This window comes from Mesoplodon densirostris, chromosome 4 (assembly GCF_025265405.1).
Source record: "Mesoplodon densirostris isolate mMesDen1 chromosome 4, mMesDen1 primary haplotype, whole genome shotgun sequence".
NCBI lineage: Eukaryota > Metazoa > Chordata > Mammalia > Artiodactyla > Ziphiidae > Mesoplodon > Mesoplodon densirostris.
The window spans coordinates 34,568,244-34,575,635 of NC_082664.1; positions in this window are offsets into that span (position 1 = coordinate 34,568,244).

Here is a 7,392-nt window from a genome sequence, read left to right on the forward strand (position 1 = left end):
AGGACATGGGGAGGGGGAAGGGTAAGCTGGGACGAAGTGAAAGAGTGGCATGGACACATGTACACTACCAAAAGTAAAATAGATAGCTAGTGGGAGGCAGCTGCATAGCACAGGGAGATCACCTTGGTGCTTTGTGACCACCTAGAGGGGTGGGATAGGGATGGTGGGCGGGAGACGCAAGAGGGAAGGGACATGGGGATATATGTATACATATAGCTGATTTACTTTGTTATACAGCAGAAACTAACACACCATTGTAAAGCAATTATACTCCAATAAAGATGTTAAGAAAAAATCAATTTACTTAAAATCTTTTATATTGAGATAAATTCCACATAACATAAAATTCACCATTTATACCATTTTAAGGTGTATAATATATTGGGTTTTTACTATACTCACAGCATTGTGCAACCATTCCCACTACCTAATTCCAGAATATTTCCATCACCCCAAAAAGAAACCCCACACCTCTCAATTCCCTCTTTCCCCCATCCCCTGTTGACCAGTAATCTATTTTCTGTTTGTATGGATTAGCCTATTCTGAACATTTCATATAAATTCAATAGTACGCTATGTGGCCTTTGTGTCTTGTTTCTTTCACATAGCATAATATTCTCAAGGTACATCTATGTGTATCATGTATCAATACTTCATTCCTTTTTATTGCTGGGTAATACTCCATCGTATGGACATACCACATTTTGTTTATCCAGGCATCAGTTGATGGAAACTTGGGTTATTTCGACTTTTCGGCTATTACAAATAATGCCACCATGAACATGTTTTTGTGTGAACATATGTTTTCAATTTTCTTGTGGAATTGCTAGGTCATATGGTAACTCTGTTTAACTTCTTGAGGAACTGCAAGGACTTTTCCAAAGTGGCCACATGCACCATTTTACATTCCCACCAACAAAGTATGAGGCTTCTGAATTTTTCATATCCTTGCCAACACTCGTTATTTTCCACTTTCATTGTTTCTTTAAAAAAGAGTGGGCTTGGGCTTCCCTGGTGACACAGTGGTTGAGAGTCTGCCTGCTGATGCAGGGGACATGGGCTCGAGCCCTGATCCGGGAAGATCCCACATGCCGCGGAGCAACTATGCCTGTGCGCCACAGCTACTGAGCCTGTGCTCTAGAGCCCGCAAGCCACAACTACTGAGCCCGTGTGCCACAACTACTGAAGCCCACACGCCTAGAGCCCATGATTCCAGCAAGAGAAGCCACCACAATTAGAAACCTGTGCACCACAACGAAGAGTAGCCCCCGCTCGCAGCAACCAGAGAAAAGCCCACGTACGGTAACAAAGACCCAACGCGACCAAAAATAAAATAAATTTATAAAGAAAAAAAGAGTATTATAGTCGTTCTAGTAGGTGTGAAGTGGTATCTCATTGTGGTTTTGAATTGCATTTTCCTGATGATTAATGACATTGGCAATTTTTATATCTTATTTGGAGAAATATCTATTCAAACCCTTCAAAGCCTATTTTATTTTATGAGCCCATGGCTCACGGGCCTAGCCGCTCCGCGGCATGTGGGATCTTCCCGGACCTGGACACGAACCCGTGTCCCCTGCATCGGCAGGTGGACTCTCAACCACTGTGCCACCAGGGAAGCCCAAAGCCTATTTTTAAATTGGGTTGTTAGTCTTTTTATTGTTGAGCTTAAGAGTTCAATATGAATTCTGGATACTAGCCCATTAACAGATACATGATTTGTAAATACATTATCCCATTCTGTGGCTTTTCATTTCAATTTTTGATGGTGTCCTTTGATGCATAATAGTCTAATTTACTCTTCCCCCCTTTGGTTGCTTGTGAACTTTTGGTGTCATAATTAAGAAACTATTACATAATTCAAGGTCACAAACATTTGTATCCAAGAATTTTATAGTTTTATCTTATATTTAGATCTTTGATCCATTTTGAGTTAATTTTTTAATATAGTGTGAGGTAGGAACCCAACTTCATTCTTTTGCATGTGGATATTCAGTTGTCCCAGCACCATTTGTTCTAAAGACTGTTCTTTCCCATTGAATGGTTTGACAACCTTATAGAAAATCAACTGACCATAGGTGTATGAGTTTATGTCTGGACTTTCTCTGGCCCATGTAACTGTGGTCGAGTGAGAGAAGAGTGGTGGGAGATGAGGTCAGAGGAGTCAAGACCTGGATTGTTCAGGGTCTTGCAGGCTGTAGAAAGAATTTTGGCTTTTGCTCTGAGTGAGATAGAGCCACTAGAGCATTTTGTTCAAAGGAGTGTCATGATCTGACTGACATTTTAGCAGAACCATCCTGTGTGTGCTGCTGTGTAGAGACTAAACAGAGGGGCAAGGCCTGAAATAGGAAGACCAGCTGGGAGGCTATAGTAATAATCCTGGCCAGAGAAGCATATCAAGTGTGAAAGCAAAGAGCATGGCCCAGCAAGTGCCTAATGCATGGACTCTGTCAGGACTAGGTTAGTTTCCAGGAGCAGAAATCCATCACCTAGTTGGTTCTAGGTGGTGGTTAATAGGACAAAAGGGAATCTGGATTTGGGAACCAGCAGGTCAGTGGGTGACCTGCCTCCATAGGTCTCAGTGGTCCATCATCTCTCACCTGCTCTCTCAGTGGACCAGCTTTCTCTTCTTGATCAGTATTGGGCTAGAGAGAGGAGCTGTCCTTCCCTAGTGTCCAAGGATGGTGCCCCCTCCCCTTTTAACTGGCCTAACTTACCACCATTAATTAGACAAAAGCAGCTCCTGACAGGCCCAAGTCTCAGCCTCTCAAAGGCCCTCTGTCCAGTGCTATTATTAATAATGATAAAAATATTTTCCATTTCTGTCTGTGCTTCCCAGTTTTTAAAGCCAGAAAATAGCATATTCTAGGAGGCCAGAAAGCATTATGTTTAAGATGTGGTTCTGGAACCCAGTGACTGGAGCTGGAATCCCAGTGTTCCATCATTTATTAGTTCTGTGACCTTCGGAAAGTTGTTTGACCTCATTTACAAAAAAACACTTAATGTGTTTGTTTGAATAGCTAATCCATGAACATGTGTAATATTCAATAGGCATAAAAAGATATAGAGTAAAAATAATTATCCTCCTACCCCTGTCTCATATGTCATCAGTCCCCACACTGATCAGTTTCTTACTTAATCTTTTGGAACCTCAATTTCCTCTTCTGTACAATGGGAACAATGATGTTTGCCCAACCTCCCACCCAAAGCTTTCATAGAAATTAAATTAAACAACCTGAGCAGAAGTGCTTCATCAGTAAGCTGTGAGCCTATACAAATGGAAGGAGACAGTTTATATAAGCCAGGGGCATGACTTTGAAACTTTAAATAACCAAAGTCCATCAGGTTGTCCTCATTGATCCCAGGTCTGGATTTTGTTGAGATAAAACAAACTGATTTTATGGAGTCTTCCCATAATTTTTGAACTGTCAACATTCAAATTCCAGCTTGGGTGTCACCTGTTCTGAGGCTTTCCCTGTTCCTTGTGTGGATCCCTCACCCCAACTCAGATGCACCTGCTGTTTCTGAGGCCCACAGTCTCTCCTTTTACAGCTCTCTGTGCTGCAGGAGGCCTTTCTCTTGTTTGTCAATACATGGCAATGCAGCCCTGCATGGTGGAGTGAACAGAGCTTGGATTTTGGTGTCACCACCTAGGGGCTATGTGACCCGGGCAAGCGCTTTAATCTCTAAACCTCAGTTTCCTCAGCCACAGATTTTGGTTAATAACTTTACCTCTAAGGCAGCAGTTTTGGTCTCAGGACCTGCCACTTCAAGGAAAACAACAGTATGAACACAGAGTATAAAGACCATAGAACTTTTATGTGTGTAGGTTATAGCTATATATTTAGATATCCACATATTTACCATATTATTTATACCTATATATTTATTTACTCATAGATTTACCATATTAAACATTAAAACTGAGAAATTAAAACATCATTATTTATTAATTTAAAAATAAGAATAGCTTTGTTCCACACCTGAAACTAATATTGTAATTCACCTAAACCTCAATAAAAAATAATAAAATAAAATTTTTAAACATCCAACCCATTACATGTTAACATGGTTATTTTTAATTTTTCAAAGTTATTTGTACTTTCCAAAACAAAAGATTTACTGAGAAAAAAATAATGTTCTTTTATATTTTTGCAAGCTGGATTCTCATATTTGTTCTACCTACCTTCATTATGCTGCAATATGTGCTTTTGGTTGAAATGTATGAAGACAATCTAACCTCATGCAAAAAGTAGTTGGAAAAGGGAGAAGTACTGATATTTTAGTGGCCCTTTCAAATTATTGTGGATAGTCTTCTTCGACACTATACCAAAAATCAACAAGTGACAGTTTCTTAAAGGTCTCCTACAGCATGAAATCTGAACTACTCGATAATCTTTTCATAGTCTGTCATATTAAAATCCATGGGTCTATTTTATACTTTAAGTAGATCTTTTTCCTATGCATGATTTCATAACTTTGTGCATTAGTCATGTGGAGAGTATTTTTTATAGAATATGCAAATCTTCCGAAAGTTGACACATCTCACTAGCAACCTAGAAAAAATCAAACGCCTAATATCACTGCCGATTTCATCAGAAAAGTCTTTAAGCATGAGAAGCTGTCAAGATCATAGTGGAAGATACAAGTTCTCCAAAATTCTATCATACTGTTGTTTTCCTTGAAGTAGAGGGCTCATTTTGTCTATTTTCAACAAAATGTCTGCCAAACATCCAAATATGAAGAACAATGGTTTGTCTGTCAAGCATTCTTTAGAGTAAAAATGATGTTCCAGGAAAAAGGTGGCTAATCTAGCTCACAACTCAAACAGTCATATGAGTACTAGTCCCTGAGACTGTCGTTGAAAGGCAGCAGAAGTGCTTTCTGTGTACTTCCCATTGTCACACAGAATAGTAAAACATGTACTTGGGGGAGATTTAATAAGATGGATAATGTTTACTGCTTCATCAAGGGCATTCTTCAGTGAAACTGGAATCTTTTTGCTGCAGCTATGTGGTGGTGAGGAAAACAATGACCATTAGTACAGTTTGGTGCCACTGCCTTGATTCGTGCTAAGGCATCAGCAGTCTTGCCCACCATAGCTTTTGTGCCATCAACGAAAATGTCAACACCGTAAAAAAGCAAATAATATTTTAGTATTATAATGAAAATACTCTAAACCTTTCAGGATCCCTTGAAACGGTCTTGGGACCCCCAGGAGCCAGCAAACTACACTTTCAGAACCACTGCTAAAGGGTTGTTGTTAGGATTAGATAAAACGATGTACGTAAAGCAGTTGCTATGGTGCCTGGCACACTCCAAGTGCTTAAATGCTAGCAGTTCTGTTTATTATTCAAAATGACTTCACACACTGTATCTCACAATGACCTCTCTATACCTTCCACATCTAGCCCAGACTGCCTTTGTAGTATTAGCTTCACTAGATTATATTTATCCATGAGTTTCTCAAGGGCATGTATCTGTAACCAGGAGGCCTGCCTAGTGTCCAGCTCATTTAAATGAATAAATGACCTACTCATGGTAATTATGTCAATTTCCATTTTATAGATGAAAAAGGCTGAGTGTCTGAGATTGAGTGACTTTTCAGCTAGTGGCTGCACCTGTACTGGTAAGGTCAATGCTGAGGGGCGGGGGAGAGGCTTAGGCAGCAAATGGGGATCCATTGGGAGTAAGGGGTAGAGGAAAGGCAGGGGAAACATTTGCCAAGTGTAAACACTGCAAGCAGATTCCCCAAAGGCCAAGCTTGCCCACTGCTGCCTACATGGTGCTTTAAATTTTAAATCCCTGAGGAAAATGATAGAGTACAAATGGGGAATTTGCAAAAGAGAAAATCCAAAAACTAAAAAGCCCTTGAAGAGATGCTGAAACGCATGAGTAATCAGACAAATGCAAGTTAAAACAACAATGAGATCTCACTTTACACCTAATAAACTGGCAAAATTAGAAAGCAGAGTGACACCCAGCATTGGTATCAACATGGGTGGCTAGGAACTCCCATGAAATTTGGGTGAGCAGATCAGCTGATGCTGCTATTCTGAAGCATAACCACTCCGTGTCTAGTTAAACGAGGTATAGACCTACCTAGGACCTGCTCCTGTGCAAATATCCTATGTAAATTTTGAAACTGCTGCATAAGTTTGTATAAAACTGCATGAAGTGGTTCAGCATAGCAATGTTTAAGGATGATGAAGAACCAGGGGCGTGGGAAGGTCTGTCTCAGTGAAATAAATGGGTAAAGTGTGGTTGATGTACACCATAGATTACTGTATCAGTTGGGTCCCTGCAGGAACCAGATGCAGGCTCAAAAAGGGTGACTAAAGATAGTCTTCAGTCAAGGTATGGGCATGATTCAGGGAAACCGATAAGGAATGGTAAAGCCCCAATCTCTAGCAAGAGGGGCAAGTGGCGAGAACAACCTGAATCAACCAGAACTGGAGTCCTAAGGGAGGGCCACCTGACAAAAGCTGTGGCTTACCTGGAGAAATGCAGCTACTGACAAACTGGACTAGCAAGAAAGGAGCCAGGGAGCAAATACCTGACCTCTCTCTTCCTGCCCTCTTATCTCTTGATAGTGCCCTCTCTTGGCCAATCCAATTGAAATTTGGAGAACAAGGGAGCACATAGCAGGAAGGAGGAAGCTGAAGGGGCAGACACAGAATATCGATCAGAAGTATAATGCAGGGACTTCCCTGGTGGCATAGTGGTTAAGAATCTGCCTGCCAATGCAGGGGACACGGGTTCAAGCCCTGGTCCAGGAAGATCCCACATGCCACAGAGCAACTAAGCCCATGAGACACAACTACTGAGCCTGCGTGCCACAACTATGGAAGCCCCCGCACCTAGAGCCCATGCTCCGCAGCAAGAGAAGCCACCACAATGAGAAGCCCACGCACCACAACGAAGAGTAGAGTACGACTAGAGAAAGCCCGCATGCAGCAACAAAGACCCAACGCAGCCAAAAATAAATAAATAAATAAATAATAAATACTTTTAAAAAAGAAGTATAATGCAGTAGTTGCAAATAGTGAACTAAATGTACACACAGCAACACAGATGGATCTTAAAATATTGGAGAGTAAAAACTAAGAAACAGAATGAGATCCATAACACAATGACATTTAGGTCAGTTTTAAAATGCACACAATCTAAAAAAATAGATATATATGTATATATAGAGAGACAGACAGACAGATACAAACATAAAATACCTAGGAATAATTTAAATGAAGAGGTGTAAGACCTGTACACTAGAAACAACAACACATTGCTGAGAGAAATTAAAGAACTAAATAAATAGAGTGATATACCATGTTCATGGATTAAAAGAATCAATACTATAAAGAGGTCAGTGTTCTCAAATCCAGTGCAAAA